The sequence below is a fragment of the Lygodium microphyllum genome, chromosome 6 (assembly GCF_053477565.2).
Source record: "Lygodium microphyllum isolate KBCC chromosome 6, Lygodium_microphyllum_v1.1.10, whole genome shotgun sequence".
Taxonomy (NCBI): Eukaryota; Viridiplantae; Streptophyta; class Polypodiopsida; order Schizaeales; family Lygodiaceae; genus Lygodium; species Lygodium microphyllum.
In genome coordinates, this window is record NC_141140.1 from 26,609,851 (window position 1) to 26,636,830 (window position 26,980).

Here is a 26,980-nt window from a genome sequence, read left to right on the forward strand (position 1 = left end):
CGCCTGAGTAATATTTTGAACAATATGTGACAACTCCACCCAGGCTTCAGTCCTACAGTCTACCCACTACTCTATCAATGAATGACACGCCTGCCATGATCGCTAGTCTGCTGTCCTCCCTGCTGCCTGCAATATCTTATGTCCATAGAATGCAACAGTCTTTGTAAGACCAGACACTCCTAGGAGTAGGTCAAACTGTCCCCCACTAAGATTTTAGCTGTTCCCAGATGCATACCCTCTTGCTACATTCAAAGGAGTGTCGAAGAACCATCTCTAATCAAGCCACATTACCTCTGAGACTTTTCCACAGAACCTTGACAGGTGCTTAAGATCACATCACCTAGGAGCCACATCAGCACTAATGAAGAACCGCCTATTCTGAAATCACAATCTCGTGAAGGCCCTCCTCACTATCACAACTCAAGAAACAAAGAACTTGTGTGCTTTTGTTCAACTTGAAAATTGAGTTAGTTTAATTTGTTTTCCTTGAAACTTGAGATGCTGAGAATAGTGAGTTAGAGCAGACCCCCTGATGGAAGGTCACAGATTAGTGTACACTTCCACCTACATGGCCCAATTGGGCACCTATAACGGAACTCAAGCATACCAAGGCTAGGTGATTGTGCAATGGAATGTGCATGTAAAGAGTGTGGAATGGATAGAAATGAAAAGTAAAATTGTGCACCAAAAGCAACATCCCTTGCATCAGCAAGTGAATGAGTGGGGTTACCTTGCCTTCTTCTTCTTCTTCTTCTTTTTCTTCTTGATCCAGCTCTATTCACATTTCACTACTTGTCGGGATCAAAGTTATCATGAGTACTTCATTCTATGAGAGTGTGCATCGGAAGAGAAACATGAACACACACAGAGAGAGAGAGAGAGAGAGAGAGAGAGAGAGAGAGAGAGAGAGGAAGGGAAGAATATTGCACTAACTGAAGAAGAATGCTGATACAATGATGATGGACTGATCAGCCCCTGCAAGCAGCCCAAAGCATCAGTGAGGGCACCAAATCAAGCTAATGATGATGGCAGCACCAAGCACGGAGAGTCTAAGTGTCGGAATGTGCACCTACAAAGGGAAGACTGAAAACTTGTGTGTGTGTATCTGCCAAGTGGGGGTGCAGCTATAAATAGTAGGAGCACCAAAAAACCGACTTGATCCAGGAGAGACCATAAATGCTGGCCGACTAGCATAAAATGCTGGTCACATAGAAAGAAATGCCAAAAAATTTAGGGGACACCCCAAAAATTTCCCAAATGGCAATGACAATGTTTGGTGGGTGTAGGCAGACTATGGAAGGCCATAACTAGCCTAGGAATGCACACAGCAAGCCTACAAATAAAGAAAATGCACCTAAACTACCAGAGCTCCTATGTCTCTGTCAAACTCTGATAGGAGCTCATAACCAAGAGATGATAGACTGACATGACTAACACAAGCAGGCTAATACCCTCTCTCTGATCCTAGGAGTGTCTAAAGACCCAACAACCTCATGTAATGAAGCATAGAAGCGTTGGGCAAAGGCTTCGTGAAGAGATTAGCTGCCGTGTCCACCATGGGACAATAGGCCACTACCAACTCAAAATCCACGATCCGCTCTCGAATGTAGTGGTATTGAACCTCGATGTGCTTCGTGCCAGCATGAAACACAAGGTTCTAGGCCAAAGCTAGAGCACTCTAGTTGTCCACACGCAATTCCATAGGTCCTGGCTCAAGAAAGCCAAACTCTGCCAACATGTGGCGAAGCCAAACCGCCTCCATGAGACTGTAGAACATAACGCATGATACTCGGCCTTTGTAGAAGAAAGGCTACAATAGGCTGCTTCTTGCTGCTCCACAAGATAACTCCTGGTCCAAGGGAGAAGGCATAGCATGTAGTGGACCTCCGTGAATCCACATCACCTACCTAGTTAGAATCTCTCCAACCAGAGAGAGTCACCACCTCTCCATACATGATCCCGTAGGATCAAGTCCCCTGCAAATAAGGAAGAACGAGCAAGGCTGCACTCCAATGCTCTTGAGTGGGAGTCGCCATAAAAGAAGGCAACAAAGCCACAACAAAAGAAATATCCGGCGGAGTGTGAATAAGACAAATGAGGGAGCCAACAAGACACCTGTAATGGGTGGCATCTGTAAGGGGAACTCCAACTACCAAAATCTTGGACTCTTGAGTCCATGGGGCAAGAAAGAGGCTAACAATCTGCCATACCAAACTCTGAGAGAAGCTCAAAAATGTACCTGTGATGCAAAACAAAGATATCATGTGCCATCTAATAAATCTCCAAGCCAAGGAAGAAGTGAAGGATCTCTAGATCCATCATGTCAAACTCCTTTTACAAAATCTCCCAAGTATGATCAACCTCCTGAGTATGGCTCCCTGTAATGATAAGATCATCCACATACAAGATGATCAAAACACACTTGTCACCCTCAACCTAGAAATACAAGTTGGGGTCATCATATGTTGATCGATGGAAGCCAGTCTAAAGAAAGAATCAATCAATCCTCTCGCACCAAGATCTGGGAGCTCGCTTCAAGCCATAGAAGGCCTTCCGCAATCTATAGACATGGTCCTCTTTCCCCTGCACAAGAAAATCATAAGGCCATGAAACATAAATCTCCTCCTCAAGGACTCCATTCAAGAAGGCAAGCTTCTTGTCCATTTGATAAACGGGCCAACAGTGGTGAGCTGCAAGAGCCAAAATAACCCGAATAGTAGATATCCGAGTCATAGGTGCAAAAGTCTCAAAATAGTCCAACCCTGCTCTCCAAGTAAAACCCTTGGCAACAAGTCTAGCTTTATGCTTGTCCAAGGAACCATCTACAAGGTATTTGGTCTTAAAGGCCCACTTCACACCTATCACCTTCTACTTCGAGGGACGTGGAACCAACTCCCAAGTCCGATTATGCTCGATGGAATCGAGCTCCTCCTGCATGGCATGACGCCAAATATCTGGTGCAAGAGTCTCCTCGACCATACCATAGTAGGCTCACAATCATGAAGAATTTGTGACATAAGAGCATAGTTCACACAAAGTGAACTATTCCACTGGGCATATAATCAAGCTGATCTGCCTAGACCTATAGGAGAAGCAAGAGTGAGAAACACCTCAATCCTACATGAGCCGTCAGTACCAACGAGGAATCCGAATAGATTCATCCTACTGCGAGGGAGATTATTTAGTCTCCAGTACTTGTAATGCACCTCTTAAGGATAGGAACTCCCCCTCACCAAGGGAAGCTAAGTCCTCCTCATTTGAAGAAGGCTCCCCTCTAACAACTGAGCACCCCGAAAAGACTCCGAAGGGGAGGCAAAAGGGGTGGACGTATATGACGAAGTAGAACAAGTAGTTGCATTCGTCAGTGGTGGGAGGGAAGCTAGAGTAGAGGAAGAAGGAGGAGGAGAGGGAGAAGTGGAAGACGAAAAAGGGGTCCAAAGAAGCAACCTGGAGAAGAGATGAAGAATCACTTGCAACAGAACCATCAATCGGATTCTCAGAGGCCAAAGCCTCATCAAAGATCACATCCGTACTCACCTCAAGCTTCTGTGTCGTCGGGTCATCGAGTGAATAGCCCTTCGTGGCAATGTTGTAACCCACAAAGATGATCTTCCTTGCCTTCGAGTCATGCTTTGTCTACCTCTTCTTGTTGTCCACAGACAAAAGCATCACTATCAAAGATGCGAAAATGAGACACGGAAGGCTTTGGATCAAAGAAAGTGCATAAGGAGTCATGTCCTGATATACAAAAGTTAGGGAGCAGTTGCAGATGTGAACTACAATAGCCACTGCCTTACCCCAAAGGGTATGAGGAAGACCCCAATGCTCCAACATCGATCAAGCCATCTCTAGCATGGTCCAATTTGCACGCTCCACCATACCATTCTTTGAAGGTGTGTTTAAATGGATATACTCCATCCGAATGCTGTGATCCTTGCAAAATTGAGAAAAGAGGTTAGAAGTAAACTCACCACCATGATCTGCTCATATGCCACGAACCTTGAAAGTGTTAGAGATGTCATTCCCTGGACAGTGCAGGAGGCAGGCCACATCATCGCCACGTCAGCAGTCTACGCAGGTGCCACGTGGCAGCCTATAGTCGGCCAAGCTGTGCAATCGGACAGATTTTCTATCAGTTGGCTGCATTTAATGCAGCCGACTTGGTCATTTTTTGTGTTTTCTTTCCTGCTATTTATAGCAGTCCTCCAACACATTGTGATCACTTGTATTTGACAGAGGCAGCCTGTTGGTGACATACAGCACGCGGGCTGACGAAGATTGAGGTTTTCAAGACAGAGACATACACAGATATTCTCTCTGCACCCGTGTATATTTCTGCATTCCTATACAACATTCTTCACTGCAGATTTTCTATGTTTCACTATCTCCTTCTCTCACTCTCTCTCTTCTCTCCATGTTCACTCTCTCACTCTTGGTCCCACGCTTTTGCATAGTTGTACTCTGACATGGTATCAAAGTGGTGAAGACGGGCTGACTAATTGAAGAACCTACTTAAAGAGGAGATTTCAGCGCGACACAAGGCTGTGTTTCCAGCATTCGAGGGCGAGCGGGAGGGCTGCGCATCGAAACAAGGCTGAAGCGAGTGTGGGCGTGCAGGAAAGGAGTCCAGTTGGTGAATTTGCTGCAGGTTGTTGCTGTTTGAAGGGGAGGAAGGCTGTGTTTTAGGCCTTCCATTGCAGATTTTACCTTTTCATCGCCTCCGGCGGCTGAAGAACGTTCGGGAAGCGAAGGAAAGAGCCCTAACAAGCTGCGTTTTCACAGTTAGAGGGGGCTGCTTTTGCATTTGTGCAAGCATTACAAGTGAACATGTCTACAGAGACTGACTTGGAGTTCCAGGTGATCATGGACAAGAAGGTGCATGTCCTACCAACTCTTCCATCAGATTAGAAGCTTAATTGTGACAATTACCGCATCTGGCGTGTGATGATGTTGGCCATTCTCGAGTCTTATGATTTGGCGGAGCTTGTGATGGAGAAGATTAACCGGCTCTCAGTGAGAGACGAGTCCAAACTCTCTTCCAATGCTCGTGCGGAGTTGACCAAGGCCTAGTCTCATTGGGACAAACAGAATCCCAGAATTTGTTCTTTTCTTTTTCTGTCTTGTACTATAGCCATGATAGCTCACATCGAGCACTTGATGGTGGCTTGAGACATATGGCTCGAGCTCGACCGGATGTATAACTAGATGACCCTGATGAAGAGGGTTTCTTTGGAGGTGCAAATGCAGACCTTGTTCATGGATAAGTCTTCTTCGCTTCGGGAACACATCAAGAAGCTTTAGCAGCTTCATATGCAGGTTCAAAATGCAGGGAAGCCTATTTCCTCCGAAGACATGGCGATCACTTTATTGTCCCAATTGCCGCAACGATTCGGTACTTTTTATTCCGCCTTTATTGCACCAAGGCGGCAATCGACTCTTCGATGGGAAGAGTTGGTTCCTATGGTCTTGGACCAAGAGGAACAGTTGAAGGGACAGAATGCTTCCAAATCGGAGGCATTGGTTGGTCAAGCCTCTCAGAAGAAGGGGAAGGACCAAAAGAAGGAGGAGGACGACAACAAATCCAAGAAGGACAAGGAGAAGGAATCGACCTACCATATTTGTGGTAAGACCAGTCATTGGAAGAAGGATTGCCCCGACAAAGACAGGAAGGACACTAAGAAGAAGGACTGGAAGGACTCTGGAGCGGTGGTTGCATCCTTAACTGCTACTTTTCTACACTCAACGGTCATTGAGGACCTTACACCGAAGACTTTTGATGCTACGATGGCAGCTCCCCAGACTCCAGAGTGGATCATGGATAGTGGTGCCTCTCACGGCACATGACTCCTCTCGTTGGTGTTTCCCATTTGCGACCTTCGCGTGGGTAGATTCTCATTGGAGACGGCTCTTCTGTGTCTATTACTACACGGGGTGAGATACAGTTGATTCCAGATAGACGTGGTGGTACCCACACTTTCGAGATGTTGCATGTGCCAGGTTTAGGGTATCATTTACTTTCACTCCATAAGATTTGTTCTCTTGGCCTCTTGGTGGAGTTTGACCGTAATGTTGTTCGAGTTCTTAATCGTGGATCAAGGAAGGTTCTCTCTTCATGGTATGAGGATAACGGCATCTACAAATTGAAGTCTTCTACAGCTCTTACCTCTCACACATTGTCCAAGCTATGGCATGCTCGGTTTGGCCACCTGAACTGGTATCGCGAGGATCATTTGTTGGAGGTTTGCCGGACATAGTGGTGAGCCAACAACCATGTGTCTCCTGCATTCGTGGGAAACTGCATCGAGATGTGATTCCCAACAAAGCTTCGAGGCCGTCTACTTCACCTATGGAGCTTGTATCTACGGATCTTTGTGGCCTAATGAGAACCGAGTCCATGAAGGGGAGCTTCTACTTCATGTTGATCGTAGATGACTACAACAGGATGATATGGACCTATTTCTTGATGTTGAAGTTGGAGACTTTCTTCCACTTCAAGGATTGGCTTCTCTTTAAGGAGAACCGATCTTGCCAGAGACTGAAGACCTTGCGCTCAGACAAGGGTGGTGAATTTGTGTCTAATGAGTTTGCTCGTTTTTGTGCAGATAGGGGCATTCACCAGGAGTTTGCTAACACCAATACTCCTCAAGAGAATGGCATTTTGGAGCGAAAGAATCGAAGTGTGATCGAGATGGCGCGCACCATGATGGAGAGCCAACAGACACCTCAGTTTCTATGGGCCGAGGTAGTGGCTACGGCAGTTCACATCCTCAATCAATCTCCCACTTCGGCCGTTGATAGGATGACACCTTTTGAGGCTTACTTTGGGACTAAGCCTCATGTCTTTTATTTCCGGATCTTTGGGTGTGACGCCTATGTGCACATCCCGAAGACACAACACGACAAGTTTGAGGTCGCTTCCCGACGACAGGTTTTTGTTGGTTACAACTCTCAGTCCCAAGGTTATCAGTTGTTTGATCCCATCAAGCGGATGTCTACATGAGCTGAGATGTGCAGTTCATGAAACTTCCGGCCGCATAGGGGGGTGAGGAGCACCCCGTCCTTAGAGATCCAGGAGAGAGTTAGGCTCCTGTGATAGTTCCTTTGGAGCCAGAGCCTCTTGATGGAGATTCTTCTTCTAATTCCCTTCCACCAGCCACCCCAATGGAGCTTCCGCCAATGGATGTACCTGAGTCTTCAGCAGATGGAGAGCGACGACGCCTCCTCCTCATTGGGCCCATGACACACTCTGAGATTCGGGGATGGAGGGGGTCCCTAAGAAGTGGAAACCACAAGATGGACCGCAGAGATCATGGAGGAATCATGCACATTCTACAAAGCTTGTTTGCTCTAACTATTGTTTCATGACCCATGTTATGCAGGATCGAGAGCCGACTTCTGTGAAGGAGGCTTTGAAGTCTGACCATTGGCAGAGAGCAATGGAAGCCGAGTTGGAGGCTATTGAGAGGAATGGCACCTAGTACTTTGTGTCCCGTCCCTCTCACAAGAAGGTGATTGGCGTCAAGTGGGTCTTCAAGACCAAGTACCTTAGCGATGGTTCTTTGGACAAGCACAAGGCTCACATTGTTGCTAAAGATTTTGCTCAGCGCCCAAGCATTGACTTTCATGATACTTTTGCCCCCATTGCTCGTATGGCGACTATTCGAGTTGTTCTTGCCTTGGCTGGCCATAGGAGATGGCCTGTCTATCAATTGGATGTAAAGTCGGCCTTTCTCAATGGTGACTTGCAGAAGGAGATCTATATAGAGCAACCTCCTGGCTTTGGATCCTTGGATGGGAAAGTTTACACGTTGAAGAAGGCCTTGTATAGCCTCAAGCAGGCTCCGCGTGCATGGAACAAGAAGATAAACTCATTTCTTCAGTCAAAGTTGGGATATCGGCGCTCCCAGACCAATCCGCAACTTTATGTGCACACTTCTGAGGCTGGTCGTGTGTTGTTTGTCTTGTATATTGATGATTTGATTCTTACAAGTGACCCTGCATCGAAGGTCCAAGAGACCAAGACAGCTTCACATCAGACGTTCGAGATGACGGACTTGGGGCTTCTTCATTTCTTCTTGTATCACGAGATTTATCAATCTTAGAGGGGGCTTTTCCTCTCTCAGCAAAGATACATTCAAGAGCTCTTGGTGACTTTTGAGATGGAGACTTGTCAGACCATTTCTACACCTATGGATCCAAACTCGAAGGCCACTTCACACCCCGCTTCTCCCTTAACGAATGCTTCCCGCTACCAGCTAATTGGCTCCTTGATTTGGCTACTCAACACTTGTGTTGATCTTTGTTTTGCTATGAGACTTTTGGTGTGGTTTATGAGTGAACCCAAACAGGTGCATTGGCAAGCTGCCCTGAGGATTCTTCGGTATTTGAGGGGAACCTCTAACTTAGGGATTTCCTATCTAGCAGGTACAAATGCTTCAGGTCTTGTTCTTGCAAGTTGGAGTGACTCGGATTGGGCTGGTGATGTGGACCACCAGCGGTCTACTACAGGCTATTGTTTTACCTTGGGTTCAAGTGTTATCTCATAGAGTAGCAAGAAGCAGCCCACGGTAGCCCTTTCTTCTGCTGAGGCGGAGTATCGGGCCGCATCTTCCACCATATGTGAGGTTGTGTAGCTTCAGAGATTGTTGGAGGAGCTTGGCTGCCCCCAGACTCATCCTACTCCTTTGCAGTGCGACAATGAGAGTTGCATTGCCTTGGTACGGAATCCTGTATTCCATGCCCGGACGAAGCACATTGAGATCCAATACCACTTCATTCGGAAGAAGCTTCTGGATGGGACGACTGATGTGGAGTACAGCAAGACAGAGGATAATCTTGCATATTTGTTCACGAAGGCACTTTCCCAGGCTCTTCTTCGGAGACATGCCAAATCCCTCAGTCTTTTGACCTGTCCAAGATCTGAGAGGGGGTGTTAGAGATGTCATTCCCTAGACAGTGCAGAAGGCAGGCCATGTCAGCAGCCACGTCATTGCCATGTCAGCAGTCTCTGCATGTGCCACGTGGCAGTCTACAGTCGGCCAGGCTGTGTAGTCGGACAGATTTTCAGTTGCATTTAATGCAGCCGACCTGGTCATTTTTGGTGTTTTCTTTCCTGCTATTTACAGCAGTCCTCCAGCACATTGTGATCACTTGTATCTGACAGAGACAACCTGCTGGTGACAGACAGCACACGGGCTGACCGAGATCGAGGTCCTCAAGACGGAGACATACGCAGATATTCTCTCTGCACCCGTGTATATTTCTGCATTCCTATACAGCATTCTTCACTGCAGATTTTCTATGTTTCACTGTCTCCTTCTCTCTCTCTCTCTCTCTCTCTCTCTCTCTCTCTCTCTCTCTCTCTCTCTCTCTCTCTCTCTCCGTGTTCACTCTCTCTCAGCCTTGGTCCCACGCTTCCGCATCGGTGCACTCTGACAAAAAGTAGTTTGGGTCTCCACAAACACCTTCCACTCGCAAAAATGGGTGTACGCTCTTGTACTCCAGAAAATAAGGCCACACATAACAACTGAAGTTGTCTATAATCAGCATCAAATACTTGGCCTTCCCAAGGGAGGCCATCCCCATAGGTCTGCAAAGATTGATATAAACCAACTCAAGCAGGGTAGAAGCCCTCCTAGTGATAACCTATGGATGTGGTTGCCTATGTTGCTTGCCCCTCAAACAACCAAGGTAAAAAGATGAATAGGAGAGAAATCAATAAGTCCCTCCACCATCTTCTTCTAAGAAGCCTATTAGATCGCATGAAAGTGAAAATGACCATAACGAGCATACCAAAGCAGCCCAAGCTCGTGGGAAGACCTCGCGGCTAAGGCTATGAGTGTGTAAAGCCCACCCTCCTAGGATCCTATCCAAAGAATGGTACTTGTAGAAGCATCCTTCACTGTCACCACATCCTATGTAAAGGCCACACGGGTACCAAGCCATGTAAGACCATGAACAAACGATAGGTTAAAACCTAAATCCGGTACATAGAGAACTTTGGCCGAGGAAGATTGCTTGTCTGGCAATAGAGGAATAGTCCCCATAATTAAAAGGAATGAAAGAGTTGTCACCAATGGTGATGGTGCCCCTCTGGCACTCAGGTCCTGAAGCCAATCATGTCCATAGGTCATGTGAGAAGAGACCCCTTTGTCAACGAGCCAAGGTTTCTCCTTAGGGAAAAAAGAAAGAGTTATATCCTCCTTGGCAAATATATACACAAAGACAGACTTTGTTGTCACGGAGGCAGCCTTCGAATCCTTCTCCTTTGGATTCAAATTGAGATACTTTTGCCAACACTTCTCCTCAAGATGACTACCCTTCCCACAATGTGGACACTTGGGCTGCTTCTCCTCCTCCTCTTTCTTCTTGTCCTCTTGCTTCTTGTCCTTGGCTTGTACCTTCTTCCTACCACCTGTACCTGTTGTAAATGCCTAGGGAGCCAGAACTACAAGCCCCAATCTCTCTAAGTCACTCGTCGTGCTCCAAGACAAGCAGTGAAAGCTCCTTCCATAAGAGCGTCTTGCGGGTCCATGTGATAATGCTGGTGTAGAAGGCATCGAACCAAGGAGATAGCAACTAAGTCAAAAGAATCATAGTCATGTCTTCAGAGGATATCATCTGACCAAGAGAGGCAAGCGCATCTCTCATGTCCTCCATCTTCATGATGTGCTCCTTCATAGAGGAGGAATCATCAAGACTATGCATCCACAACTTCTTCTTCAAGGAAATCTTGTGGCAAATGTCTTATACTGATACAAAGACACAGGCTTCTTCCACACTTCCACTGCCGGTTTCAACCTACGAACATGCACAAGGACAAAATCCTGCAAACTCATAAAGAGGAAAGATTGGGCTCGAGAGTTAAGCCGATCCCACAAGGCTACACGGTCCATAAGAGTTCCATCTGCCGGATCCTCCTTAGGATAGGGGATGGAATCTAAAACAAGAGCCCAAAGATCGAAGGTGTCAAGTATGCACTCCACCTTACACAACCACAACCAATAGTTCGAACCATCGAGTTTGTCTTCTTTGGGTAATGAAGGTAAGACAAGCACATGTACAGAAGGTATCAAGGATGGCATCTTCACTAAGGATGGAGCCTTCTAGGAAAGATGAATAGAAGGGGAACAAGTGCAAACGAGGGACTCCTCATACCAACTATAATTGCGATAATCGCATCTCCGCTCAGAATAGTGTCTGGAAAGAAGCCCCTCCTCTGAGTCATCAAAGCTCGCGAACTGATGAGACATCTTCAAATCTATAATCACCAAAAAGTTGCGTCTAACTAAGAAAATAACTGTCGCCTACCACCAAGAGGTTGGGACCTACCCAAAAATTGTCCCCCACAACAGAAAGATGTCGCCAAGATGGAGGAAGTTGTCGCCTACAAAAACATGTTGATGCCTACAGCAAGGAGTGCACACCAACAAAAATGCAAATTTTTGTTTTGGTCAAAACACAAAAGTTGATGCCACCTGATACAGAAAAGCTGCCGCATCTTGGAGACTATCGCCTGCCTGCCTAGCAGTGAAAACAAGCAGTGGACCACCCGTTCGAGCTATAAATGCAGTAAACATAGGCTGAAAATCTGTATTTTGGAAATATGAGCTGCTCCTCTACGATGAAAACCTGCTCTTCTACAGGAAATCTCCAAACCGTGTCCTCACTTAGGCGATAATACCATATGCGAGTGTGCAACGGAAGAGAAACGCGAACATAGAGAGAAGCAAAAAGAGAGAGAGCAAGAGAAAGCAGAAGACGAGGAAAGAATACTGCACTAACTGGATGGTCTAATCAATCCTTGCAAGCAGCCCAAACCATTAGTGCACCAAATCAAGCTAATGACAACGACAGCACCAAGCACAGAGAGTCCAAGTGTGCACTTGCAGACTCAAGAGTGTTTGTATATCTACCAAGTGGGAGGTGCAGCTATGAATGGCTACACCAAAAAATTGGCCGACCTCATCCAAGAGAGGAATAAATGCTGGCCAACCAACATTAAATGCTATCCGCGTAGAAAGAAATGCCCAAAAAAATAGTAGACACCCCAAAAAATCCCAGATGGCAATGACAATGTCTGGTAGGTGTGGGCAGACTGTGGAAGGCAATAACTGGCCTAGGAATGCACATAGGAAGCTAACAAATAAAGAAAATGCACCTAAACTACTAGAGCTCCTATGTCTCCATCAAACTCTGGCAGGAGCTCACAATCAAGAGATGATAGACTAACATGACCAACATAGGTACGCTAACACATTTCACAGTCTACATAACAAAAGTAAGCAAAGAAGGACCAGCTAAATGCTTATCTTTCACCAATTCTGATGGATTCAAACAAACTAGGTATGCCGTGATCCCCATGTCAGTGTGTTCTATTTGGGCTAGGAGTTTCAGATCCTCGTCAATGTTGAACTCAAATGGTTATGCACCTTTTTCCAGGTTGTACACATGGTCATCAAGATAGTATGCCAAAAGGATAAGAGTCGTGTGAGGTGTGTTTTTAGATAGGCCCATTCCTTGAGTGCTTATCTCCTTTACAATACTTCAAAGTATTCTTCTACAGTAAGTAGATGAAAGAATCGATAGGGGATTCCTTCAATAAAGAGGATCTTGCATTGAGGATGGAGATGTTTTGTACCAATCTCTCAGGGCCTCCATGGAGTGGGGTGTTGGGATAAAGGCCCGGTTTAAACCTCTCATGTACAGTACACGCACATTGTACATGTGAGTGCACCCTTTACGTGCCCTAAGTATAAATACATTTTATTCTTTGTGCACCAACACATTGTTGGTACACCCTTATAGAATCGTACTTTCACTCTGCTCACTCTCTCTCCAACTATCACACTCTTGCTCACTCCTTGACTTCCATCTCTCTTAGTTATGCTCTTCTCACAACAACCGGTATCAGAACCCAAGGTTCTACACGCTTCCGCGGGCCAAGGCGCAACTGACAAGTCGTGGAGAAAGCTTGAGACAAAAGGCTAGTCGGGTCTAGCTGACTAGGCACCAGAGAAACCAAGCGACAGCTGCAACGGGCAGATCCAGCAAGCAACGGCTGCAAGTCCACGTGAAGGCCAATGTAACGGGCAGCTGACTAGGCAACAAATAGGCGACTGGTGAAGACTGGGCATTTGCGTTGTGGACCAGTCGGGCACAATTAGCAGGCGCAAACACCAGGCGCGACGTGACCTAGACAGTCAGATGAAACAAGAACGAGCGCAAGCGGCAGTTGCTGCAAGCAGCGTGACACCTTGCAAGTCACGCAACGCCTGACGGGTCAATGGGCCCACGTCAAGTCACATAATGTTTTTTTTTCTTTTGTTAAGAAAATCAAATCTTATCCTTAATCCTTTCATCCATCACTCTCTCTGGTGGCGGAGGTTCACGCATAAAAGCACAGTTGCCAATTCTGTGCAAAATTGAGCCAGAAATTCAGAGCTTTTCCCAGAATTGACTCTGCTTATGCCTGTCAGTGATTTTGAAGTCAAAAATTGCAAACATTCGTGGGTGACCTCAATTAATATGGGGATTTTGCCAAATTAGTCAAAATTTTACTCCTTTGAGTAAAATTTCCTAACATTGGATCCCAGAAATTTGGGGCTTTTCATGTATTAGCAAAGTTTTGCTCAATTGGGCTAGATTGGCTGACATTTATGCAATTTTGGACTTGAAATTTTGGGGATTTACGCAGAATTTGATAAATTTCTGCATTTTTGCCCATGTGGTGGCTCGTCCATGTACAAACAGCAGAGATTTATTTCTGGTTGAGAAAGAACAACAGTGTGTTTTGTTGATTTAGCTTGTGCTTCTGCAAATTAGTGCATTTACTCTTGTGTTCGTTTACACACAGCCATGCAGATCATTGCTTGTACATGAAAAAGGATACAGATGGCAGCCCCATCATACTTGTTTTGTATGTGGATGATATGTTACTAGGAAGACTAGCTTGGACGCTCTCAAAAATCAGCTGAAATCAGCCCTCTCCATGAAAGATTTGGGGAATGCAAAGCATATTTTGGGCACGAGGATTCGTAAAGAAAGAATGCAGAAATTGCTGTTTTTATCTCAAGAAAAGTACATTGGAAAGATACTGGACAGATTTAACATGGCTGAAGCTAAGCCTTTTGGGGTACTCTTACCTCCTTATTTCAAGCTTAGCAAAGCCAACAGCCCGAAAGATGACGTGGAAGCAAATGCTATGAAGGGAGTTCCTTATGCATCAGCTTGTGGCTCTCTTCCGTATGCTATGGTTGCTACTCGTCCAAACATTGCTCATGTAGTGGGAGTTGTTAACAGGTTTATGTCAAATCCTAGCAAAGCACATTGGGAGGCTGTCAAGTGTATTCTTCGATACATTAAGGGTACACAAAGAAAAAGTATTTGCTATGGATAGGGTGCACATAGTTTGCAGGGTTATTGTGATGCAGACATGGCAGGTGACTTGGACACTTGTAGGTCCACCAACGGGTATGTCTTCACAGTTGCTAATGGAGTTGTTTCTTGGTGTTCTACGTTGTAGAACATTGTTGCACTGAGTACCACTGAAGCTGAATACATATCAGCTACTGAAGCTTCTAAGGAAGCTATATGGTTGAGCAAGCTTGCAAAAGATCTCAGCATGTCTATGGATACTGCAGTTTTAGGATGTGAACGCCAAAGTGTTGTGTATCTAGCTAAGAATGCAATGTATCATTCACGCACAAAGCATATAGATGTGCGATATCATTTCATCAGACAAATTTTGAAAGATGGTCAACTCACATTGACCAAGATAAAAACACAAGACAACCCTGCAGATGTTCTCACTAAAGGTCTTAGCAAAGCTCAACACGAGCATTGCATATGACTCGTGGGAGTTGGTTAGCTAGAGGTTCACATCGGACCTTTAAGTGGGAGGTTGTTGGGATAAAGGCCCGGTTTAAACCCCCTACGTATAATACACGTACATTGTACATGTGAATGCACCCTTTACGTACCCTAAGTATAAATACATTTTATTCTTTGTGTACCAATACATTGTTCGTACACCCTTATCGAATCGCACTTTCACTCTTCTCACTCTCTCTCCAGCCATCACACTCTCTCTCGCTCGCTCCTGCTCGACTTCCATCTCTCTCAGCTGTGCTCTTCTCACAACATGGGCAATCGACATCAAAGAGTTAGGCTCTAAGAGAAACTACTTTAGTAATCAAGATTGAGACGTCTCTTTTTGCATCCTCACTTGCTCTTTAATGCCGAGATTTTTTGTAAAGGTTAAGGCGTGCATGTGAGCACTTGCAAAGGGGATATTAAGCTAGAAAAGATGTACTACACCTTTAGCTCTTTTAAACAGCCCCAAAACTCTAATTTTGGGAGAATCCACATCTATAAATAAAAGGTCGCCTATCCACTTTGTCTGTTCATCCCTTTTTGCATGTTATAGCCATCAACCCACACCATCCAATGGCTTTCCAATGTTCATGATTGTTGAGCTAAAAATGGATAAGAATGACTTAAACAGTCCCTAAGCATACTTAATTAATGAAGAAAACCTCTTATTTTAAAAAGAAACACAATCCTAGAGAGTTACTGTGTTCTACATACAAAACCCTAATTTGGGTACCCCAAATTTTCCATAAATAGGCCCGATGCCCTAGCTACTTTGGGGTGGGACGCCTTGGGGTAAAAGAAAATATATATCAAAGGCTTATTTCTCATGGCTCAATTTTGGGCCTAGGAGGGGGCAGCATTGAGCTAAAAATGCATTAGCTTGACTTAAACAGTCCCAAAATACACTTAATTAATGAAGAAAACCTTTTATTTTAAAAAAAAACATGATCCTAGAGAGTTATTGTCCCACATACAAGACCCTAATTTGGATGCCCTAAACTTTCTATAAATATGTATGCAGCCCACCACTCTCCCTTAATCTCGTTTTCGCAAGTTTCAGGAGCCGTATCTCTGCTGCCCACACCCCGTTCACGGAGGACATAGTGGTCGAGCCACTTGCTATCATCTAGCGCCTAATTCCCGCCTTCCTCGCATATTTGCAGCTGTCACCTACAGTTGGGTATTGTCACCTACAATTGGTTGCTTTTGCCATCAACTTGCAGCTGTCGCCATGATCATCTCTCTCCTTTGAATGTTGTATTTTGGGTTTTTGGCTGTTGCCCAAACATTCTCTCACCATTGTCTACTGCATTTGCACCTAAAAACTTTCGTGCAAATTTTCTCTCTCCTTAGGTACTTGCGTTTTTAGTCTTTCTCAGTCCTGCATTGCCGTCTGCATCAGATCCAACCTTCCTTGGTTGCGTTTACTGGTGTTCAACACTCGAAGGCTACCTTTGCTACGATTCAGGATCCGTTCAAAGTACAACACACTCTACATCTCATAACCTCTACCTTGATCCTAGAGATACGAAAGTTCAAGGTTCAGTATTCATTGCATAGTGTGTTCACTTTATCATTCATTGTGTTCACTATCTCTGAGTTACATTAACTGTGTTTTGAGTTTATCAATCTATGCTTTGTCGTACAATTGGTTTCAAGCTTTTTGCATTTTCTTCACAGCAACTGCTACCACATCATCACCAACTCCGAGCATCTTGTCTACAATTGTGTTCTCAATCCTATTGCTAATGTCAGTTTGCTACATTGTCTCTTCCACCTGTTCAACACCTCTCGCTGCTAGATGACTGACATCTTTTTGACTCGGATAGACTTAGTGATTGCTACAGTTGTTGATTTAGCCTTTTTGCTGCTACCCTGAGCAAGTTTGGGGAGATACTTAATCCAAATCAGTTTCTTTTGCTGCCACCCAATTCTTGGAGACCTCTGTCAACCCTGACATTCTCTCACCACTGACTCCTACATTTGCACCTAACAACTCTCATGCAGATTTTCTCTCCTTAGGTATCTACGGTTTTTAGTCTTTCTCTCTCCTGCACTACCGTCTACATCAGATCCAGCCTTCCTTGGCTGCGTTTGCTAGTGTTCAACACTCCGAGGTTGCCTTTGCTACGATTCGGGATCCATTTGAAGTACAACACACTCTATAGCTCATAACCTCTACCTTGATCCCACAGATACGAGAGTTTGAGGTTCAATATTCACTACATAGTGTGTTTGTTGCATGAGCACTATATATTCAATTCATTCACTTTATTATTCATTGTGTTCACTATCTCTGAGTTACATTAACTCTGTTCTAAGTTTATTAGTCTGTGCTATGTCGTACAATTGGTTTCATGCTTTTTGCGTTTAGAGCATTTCTTCACGACGACTGTTGCCACATCATCACCAGCTCCAAGCATCCTATCTACAGCTGCCTCCTTAGTCCTATTGCTAATGTCAGTTGTTGCATTGTCTCTTCCACCTGTTCAGCCTGCATTTACTATATATTCAATTCATAGTGTGTTTGTTGCATGAGCACTATATATTCAATTCATTCACTTTATTATTCATTGTGTTCACTATCTCTGAGTTACATTAACTCTGTTCTAAGTTTATTAGTCTGTGCTATGTCGTACAATTGGTTTCATGCTTTTTGTGTTTAGAGCATTTCTTCACAACGACTGCTGCCACATCATCACCAGCTCCAAGCATCCTATCTACAGCTGCCTCCTTAGTCCTATTGCTAATGTCAGTTGCTGCATTGTCTCTTCCACCTGTTCAGCCTGCATTTACACATTTGGCTGCTAGGTGACAGGTTTCTGCATATCTTTATTGACTCGGATAGACTTAGTGACTGTTGCAGCTGCTGATTTGGCATTTCCACCACTGCCCTAACCAGGTTTGGGGCAGACACTTGATTCAGATCAGTTTCTTTTGCTGCTACCCAGTTCTTGGAGGCCTCTACCAGCCCATCTCAGCTCTAACTAGTGGTTACAGTCCTCTAGATTCGTCTCTCACGGACGTCACTCTCCGACTACTCCGTCAACCACTCCCATGAGAGTCATCAGTTGTTGGGCAACTCTGCCTTTGAGCATTTTGTAGATCTTTCATTCATTTATAGCATTCATTTATTACTTCATTCATTCCGTTTTCATTTGGGTTATTCTGTTTTAGTCATGTTGTACATTCTATATTTTCTCTGCGCAAATGCTAGCATATCTTCACAAGGGGAAGAAGAATGAATGAGCAGCCAATTATGGAGCACTGCCTTAAATAGGCAGGCAGGCCCAAAACTGGCATACTTGGTGCAGAAGCATGTGCTGAACCTATCTAACCGGCAGTTAATGCTGGTTGGCTGCCTGCCGCATTAAATGCAGTAAAACCTGAAGGCTGATCACCATCTGAACAGTGTGAATGCAGGTATAGGCAGCATAAAATCGAAATGCACCTGGCTGGAAATAATGCCCAGACAGTGTGAACACACGCCTAGACAATTTAAAACTGTAAGGCAAGGGTGCCACCTCCTACAAAACACATGAAATGACATATAGACAAAATATTAGAGCTCCTAATGTTCTTGTCTGATTTGGACCGAGGAGATGACTGTGCATGACACAAATGTTTGCTAACAAAAACAACCCCAAAAATCATTAATTTCTAAATACAAAAATATATGGCTTCATTTTTGGACAGTAGGTCAAATGCACCAAAATCCTCTATAGAGTCAATTATGGCCATCCACTTACCTTTGATTGATTCCACACGCTAGCACTCAGCCATCAGCCTTCATCCCTCCCATTGCTGCTTGTACCCGATTTGGAAGTGTTGATGGTCATCATTCAACTGTCGCCATCATTCCTACCTTGTTGCTGTAACCAGCCTTCCTCCTCGGATAGGGTGGTAAATAACCTTATTAAGCACTATTTACAGCAATTAACAAATTCACAAAACTGAAAAGCACACTTTACCATATAACCTTGGATATTGGACACCCTGTTGACCCCAAAACTGGCGGCCCTTTTAGTATTTATTTAACTTAATTGAAGAAGAAGTTCATGTACAATGGGATTCTCATGATCCCTTTCGATATTCCAACTCCCCTTGCTGTTCAAAATGACCAACAAGTCTTTAATCTGATTTGCCCCTTGATTCGAGCAATCAATTAGCCTTCATCCGCTTTGATAGAGATGGAAAATGCCCCAAATTCAATTATTTGCCGGTCCCTCCACTTGAATAGGCTAAAAACAGCTTCAGTCCTGTTGAATGGCACCCTTTCTGAGGCTACTGCTAAACCCTAATTTCTACCTACAGATTAGGGTTTACAGCAGAGAAATCTGTAATTTCTCAGCCTCTAGTGATCTCAATGCTGCAATCTTTGGAGCAAGGCTGTAGAAAGGTTAGGTGATCTCAATGCTGCAATCTTTGGAGCATCTCCTCCCTCTCTCTTGCAAGCTGAATACACTAAAAATGCCTCTCTCCAGCCTCTAAAGACGTTTTTCAGTCTTGCATGGGCATTTTTGACAAGTGGTAACCTTCCGAAATGTTTTTTCCAGCATTATCCATAATTAAATATTACTTTTCAGTATTTCAATACTGAAAATTAATCTAATAATTATTTCGATGCCCTGAAAAATAATCTGACTGGCCAATAATTAAATTGACTAGGCAACTTCCATTCCCGAGTGTCTCTGCACCATCTTTGACCATCAGATTGGTGTTAGGTACCATTGAACGCCACTTCTCTAGTGTCACCAACTAACATTTATGGCCAAATGAATGACCTAGGCCAACAGCTAGCACCAGATACCACCAAGTACCTGTGCAGCATAACTTATAGCAACTTTTACCTTTGGCATCCCGTGATTTCCTCGAGTCTCGAGCTTGTAAATTTACCCTAACCCCCAATCACACCTCACATGTGTAACATTTACTTAACCGTGTGATTAAAAATTAATCCACATATTAAGTGAGATTTCAAAAATACATGTCCTCGTGACAGTTGCCACCTACTTGGAGGACATCGCCATAAATGGAGAGTTGTTGCCAACTACCGTCTAGCCTATTGCCACCTCTAGGAGCTACCACTTGTTGTCTCCGTTATCATGACTTAATCTAGGGTGCATTTTTTACCGTACCACTTGCATTCACTTTTGTGACAGACTACTTAGTTGAGGATGGCAAATTAGTGCAAATCCAACCTGCTCACATAATCATCATCATCATCATCATCGTTCATATAATTGTATTCATCATTCATATAATTGTGTTCAGTGTCTCCTTGCATTTGTTGCGGCCCGCACTTTTGACATCTAGCTCATTGTGGAAGACTATATTTCACCCCCTCTACTCCCATCACCATCATTGTTCAACTTGTTGGAGTAATGTTGCATTTTGAGGTTCATCATGAGTACAACACTCTCTCGGGGCTGTTCTTGGCATCTTTGACACCACTCACAACTCACCTTATCTCAACCTTTGAGACATGGAGGTTTGATGTCCCTTGTATCATATTAAGCATATTATCATTCATTCATTGATTTGACTCCTCTACATCTTGAGTTCCACATACTATGTTTGTTGGCACAATCTCCATCATCCCGTGCATTTTCCATCGTCAACTTGATCCAGTGCCCTCACTGACACTTCAAGTTGCTTGCAAGGACTGATGAGTCCGCTTTGTATTCTAACATGCCATTTCAGTTCAATGCAGATTTCTCCTTCTATTCTATATGTATTCTCTTCCATTCTCTCTCCATACTTGAGTCTCCTTTCATTGCACACACTCACATGTTATCAAAACCAAAAGAGAATCGAGAGGTCCTACGAAGAGGAGACAACACTCTACTTGTTTGGTGCAGATTGTTGTAAAGATTGCAGCTTTTTTGCATTGTTCGGGCCTTCTTTGGCATGTGCTAAGCATCTACACCCTGTGTTGCACAAGTGTAGTTGATTTCTCCATTGTTTGAGCAGCACATCACAATGCAGTAGTTTCGTTATGGATTTTGCAAATAATTTGAAGGACAATGGATTTCCAATTCAATAGGTTTGATGACACTGACAAGGATTGCTTGTTGAGCAAGCAGCAGTGACTAGAAAGAGACTGTGGGCTAAAAATGGAGTTTAATTGATTATTGACGATTGGAGTGATACACGCAAGTAATCCATTCATAGCATGGTTGCTTATTCTCGTGGGCAAATGTATTTCGTATCTTCACATGATGCATCAGGGACTAAAAAGTCAGTAGATGTACTTGCAACAGAGTGGGTTACAGGTATTGAGCTTATTGGCCCCCCAGAGCCTATTGTGGGATTTGTTGTAGATGGAGAGCCCACAAACAAGGCAGCAAGTGCTATCATCCAAGGATATTATCCACATATCACAATTTTATATTGTATGGCTCATTACTTGAATAACCTACTAAAGGATATCGGTAACTAGTCATGGAGTCCATCTATCATAGAGCAAGGAGCTTTGTTTTGAATCACTAGTTTCTTCGCCATCAGTTCTCTTTGCGGTCAAAGAAGACACTTTTATTATACTCTAATACCAGGTTTGCCTTTAACTTCTTGATGCTAGGTAGATTAAGAGAATGCAGTGGTACCTTGAGTTAATTATTTCCTAGTGATGAGTTCACTTCATTAGCATTGACAAATATTCCTACAAGTATCTTATGCTTGGAGAAAGCAAATAACTCCGCCTTTTGGGATGATGTAAAGCAGATTAAGGGTCATGGATGCTATGTAATCTTGCATTGGCAAGGTATAAGGCTATGATAGGTTGAATGCAAAGTTGCAAGAGTTGGTACTAAATGATGAGGCATATGAGGAGATATGCCATTAAGTTGTGACGAGGTGGAACTCCTATAGCTCACCCATGTATACAACTGCATTTGTTGTGGATCCTGAGTTCCAGGGCAAGGATCAGGAGAATGAGACTTAGGTTATGGATGCATGGAGACTTATATTGTCTTGTCTAGTGCTTGATCATGGTACTAGACAAAAGATTAGAGACCAACTTTCATGTTATAGAACCTTTCGGGATTCTTTTGGTTGTGGAGATGTGCAGGAGGATCATTGTAAGATTGGGACAGCTTTGTGGTGGGAGTACCATGGTTCAAATGGTCCTAAGCTACAGCAGCTAGCCATTCCTATTTTGAGTCAGTCAATTAGCTCCTCTTGTTTGGAGCAATTGTGGGGCACATACGCTCACATTGCTTCAAAGAAGAACCGTCTTGGCATGGAGGGCAGACGATCTAGTATTTGTTAGTGCTAATTCAAGGATGTTATGTAACAGTATGACAACAAAACCCGATCCATTCACAGAGTGGGAGATGCAGTAAGAAGAGAACACACATGCTAATGTTGAGGTAGATGTGGCAATTCATGGTACACATGATGATGAGGTTGGCACTTTAGGAGTAGCTAGAGCTACCTCAAATCATGATAATGATCTTTGATTTATTTTGCTTATCATGAGTCTCATGACACATGTATATGATCATTGATGACAATGTGACACTTGAGCTGTTGAGCCAAGCTGACATTATATTTGTATTTGGAGTCTTGCAATTGCCCTTTGGGCTATTTTGGCATGCCGCATTTTGCTTCAATCTAGAGATTAGACTTCATATTTGTAGTCTCTTTTGGCAATGGGCATGTACTTTCATATATGAGACTTCATATTTGTAGTCTTTTTTGGCAATGGGCATGTTTTTTCAGCTTAGACTTTAAAGTTTAGTTCATTGTTTTATGACATATGTATTATGCATTTTATGATTGACTAATTTGACTCTTGAGCCTTGTAAGTTGTAATTCAATTTATAATGACTAGTTTTAAAATGATGCATGATATCTTTAAAGTTAAAACTTAAAATGATTTGTCCTTGTGGATTATATACCTTGGTTTTAATACTCCACATGGGTTATGAGTGAAATATTGTTTGATTAATGAATTTTAATTTTTTAAGTGTCGTTCTCGTTCCTACGTCCCTATTCTCTAGGTTTGGTATCCCCATCCCCATTCCCGATCCCCGTTTCATGCTTCTATGGGTCATCCCTTACAACCCTCTAAAACGAGAGAGAAAGTGTGAGAGGGTGGTGCTGAAACCAACCTATCTTCCATGGATGGATGATAATTCCCCGAGTACAACTTAGTTACAGCAACAACATTTATTACAAAAATGAGAAATGCAAAATAACTCACAATCTTGGGCAATGGACACCTTGTTGGCCCCAAAACTGGCGCTTCTTTCAGTATTTCTTAAACTTAATTGAAAAAGAAGTTGATATACAATGGGATTTTCCCAATCCCTTTCAGTATTCCAACTCCCCTTGCTGTCCAAAATGACCAGCAAGTCTTCAATCTGATTTGCCCCTTGATTCGAGCAATCAATTGGCATTCACCCACTTTGATAGAGATGGAAAATGCCCCAAACTCATTAATTAGCTAGTCCCTCCACCTAAATCTGACTGAAAACAGCTTCAACCCTATTGAATCCAAGTCTTGGAGCTTCCAATTTCTAGCACACTTCCCAAGACTACTGCTAAACCCTAATTTCTGCTCTGCAGATTAGGGTTTACAGCAGAAAAATCTTAAATTTCTCAACCTCTGGTGATCTCAATGCTGTAATCTTTGGAGCAAGGTTGTAGAATGGCTGGGAGATAAAGAGACTACTGAGGAGAGAGAAAATTCAGACTTTCTATTTGACTGAAAACAGCTTCACCCCTATTGAATCCAAGTCTTGGAGCTTCCAATTTCTAGCACACTTTCCAAGACTACTGCTAAACCCTAATTTCTATTGCAGATTAGGATTTACAGTACAGAAATCTTAAATTTCTGAGCCTCTAGTGATTCCAATGTTATAATCTTTGGAGCAAGGTTGTAGAATGGTTAGGAGATGAGAAAGACTATTGAGGAGAGAGAAAATTCAAACTTTCTTCGCGAAGAACTAAAGAAAATCAGTCATTTACTTGTACTACCCTGTCAAACAGCCATGGAAGCTGTCACCTACAACTTATTTCTTAGGACCACAAAAGATACTGCTACCCCCTCCCGTATGTTGTCATCTGCACTAGAAGGACCTTGGGCTGCTGTCACCTACTCCTAGAGGGCTCCAAACTGCTGTCACACGCTGTAGGACTGATCCATACTGGCTGCAAATCACATCAGTAGCCTCTCCTCTTGTTCTCTAACGGCCTCCTCCTCTCTCACAATGGCTAGAATAGACTCCACCAGCCCCTAAAAACGTTTTCCCACTTACATGGGCAAGTTTTGCCAAGTGGCAACCTTCTAATCCCATTTCCCAGCATTATCCATAATTAAATATTCATTTTTAAGCTTTAAATACTAAAAATTAATATAATAATTATTTTTTGCCTTTAAAAAAATCTGATTAGCCAATAATTAAATTGGCCATGTAACTTCCTTATAGCCAAATGAATGACCTAGGCCAACAACTAGCACCAGATACCACCAAGTACCTGTGTAGCAACTTTTGCCTTTGACATCCCATGATTTCCTCGAATCCAAGGCTCGTAGATTTATTCTAACCCCAGTTACACCTCACATGTGCAACATTTACTTTAACCATGTGATTAAAAATTAATCGCATGTTAAGTGAGGTTTCAAAGATACATGTCATCGTGATAGGTGCAACGGGGTCAAAGAGCCTCATCTATACAGGTATAGAGGTGCACAAATTTCTGAGAGGGATTTTCCTGATCGATCGACTGAAGACTGGAGGTTCAAATCCTAGAGGTGGGTTTGACATCCAAGTTCATGATGAGCCGGTTCTTTGACAGAGAGCAAGTTTGGCTCTTGGTGTGAGCTTACATGAGGGGACACTTTGGCGGTCTGGCAGCAAGAGATTCCATGGTCACATATATTCAAATGCATTTTTTACAAGATGGTCTTGTATGCTAGTGCGAGGCATTGTTGACAGATAATGAGAGTTGCTATGATTCTTCTCTATTTTTAGGAGCTAATACGATCGACATCAACATCATATTCTCTCCAAGGCACCTTGGTGGTGGCTTACGCTCCCACTGCTTGGGTATCCATGGTTCTACTTTGGTGGTCCTTGTTAAATATAGTACGATGGGCCATTATCATTGTATATTCTATTGTATCACATCACCCATGATGATCTGAGAGAGGATACTAACAGATATGTCAATTCATGATTGAGTTTATGCATGCCAGAGAGGGCTGGGCACACTCTAGATTACTTAGGCATTTTTATCTAGTATTTTATGATGGCTATTTTAGCATTTTATGATGGCCAACTTAGCATCATTTATGGCACTATTTCAGCCTACTTATTAGATGCTTCTCCTCCACAATTTGTATCATGCATCATCTATCATTCATCATCTAACAGGTTCTAGTGGAGGGGTAGGAGCAGGTGTCGATGCCGGTGTCGGTGCCAGTGCCTTCATAGCCAGTGACTCACATTGGTTTTGTACTATCTTATATCTTGGTATATGGATTCAATTTCCCAAGTGTCCCTTTGCTTCTAAGTTCTTTGTGCAATGTTCTTTTCTTTTGCAATGCTTCTCTTTCTCTTTCCTTTGTTTCTTGTATTCAACAATCTACTACAGCAGTTTTGCACACTTCCACCACTACATCCACTTCTAACAACAATATGATCAAAACACACGCCACCCTCAACCTTGTAGTATAGATTGGGGTCATGAGTTGATCAATGGAAGCCACTTCGTAGAAAAAATTGATCAATCCTCTAGTATCAAGGCCTTCCACAATCTATAGACATGGTCCTCTTTTCCCTGCACAAGAAAACTTGCAAGTTGTGAAACATAAATCTCCTCCTTAAGGACGTCATTTAAGAAGGCAAACTTTACATTCATCTGTCAACAAGCTAGTGGTGGTGGGCTACAAGAGTCAAGATAGCTCGAATAGTAGACATCCAAGACACAAGTGCATAAGTCTCAAAATAGTCCAATCCTACCCTCTAAGCCAAACCCTTGGTAACAAGCCTAGCTTTGTGCTTGTCCAAGGAACCATTTGCAAGGTACTTGGTCTTGTAGACCCACTTCATAACTATCACCTTCAGGTTGGCGGACACAAGACCAACTCCCAAATTTGATTTCACTTGATAGAATCGAGCTCCTCCTACATGGCATGCCACCAAATATCATGTACAAGAACCTCCTCACCTATGGTGGTAGGCTCGTTGTCAAGAAGAATCTCTAACATAAGAGCATAATTTATACAGAGTGAACTATTCCACTAAGCCTATAAGTGAGTTGATCTATGTGGACCTGTAGAAGAAGCAGGAAAGTGAGAAACACCTAGATCCTACATGAGCTGTCGGTACCATAGAGCAATCCAAATAAGCTCATCCTACTACGAGGGAGACTACGTAGCCTCAAGTACCTACAATGCACCTGTCTGTGTAAGGTACTTCCTCTCACTAAGGGAAGGTAAATCCTCCTTATCTAAAGAAGGCTCCCCCTCTGACAATAGGGCATCCCTAGAAAACTCCAGAGTGGAGGTTGAAAGGGTGAAAAAACTCAGCAAAGAAAAAGAAGTAGTCGCATCCATCAAAGGTGATAGGGAAGCCGAGATAGAGGGTAGAGAAGGGGGAGGGGTGGGAGCCAAAGACAAAGAAGGGGTATTAAGAGGCAACCTAGAAGGGAGGCAAGAAATTGAGGGTGGCGTAGGATCAATGATCGATAATGAAGAATCACCTACAATAAAACCATCGATAAGATCCTTGGAGGCCACAATCTCATCAAAGATCACATCCTTGCTCACCTCAAGCTTCCGTGTCACTAGGTCATATAGCCGATAGCTCTTCATGAAAGTGTTGTAGCCCATGAAGATAAGATTCTGGGACTTTAAGTCAAGCTTTATCTTCCTCTTTTTCTTGTCCACACGGACAAATGCATCACATCCAAAGATATGAAAGTGAGACACGGAAGGCTCGCAACCAAAGAAAGCCTCGTATGGAGTCATATCCTATAATGCAAAAGTCCAACAGTAATTACAGATATGAACTGCAATAGCCACCACCTCATCCCAAAGGGAATGAGAAAGACCCTGATGCTCCAACATTGATTGGGCCATCTCTAGCATGGTTTG

The 26,980-nt window shown here is 43.6% G+C and overlaps 1 protein-coding gene across 1 annotated transcript in view; it reads right to left on the reverse strand.

Moving 5' to 3' along the window:
* ELO3 (radical SAM domain-containing protein / GCN5-related N-acetyltransferase (GNAT) family protein) overlaps positions 1–26,980 on the reverse strand; it is a 94,164-nt gene that overhangs the window by 58,871 nt on the left and 8,313 nt on the right. The window lies entirely within an intron of this gene.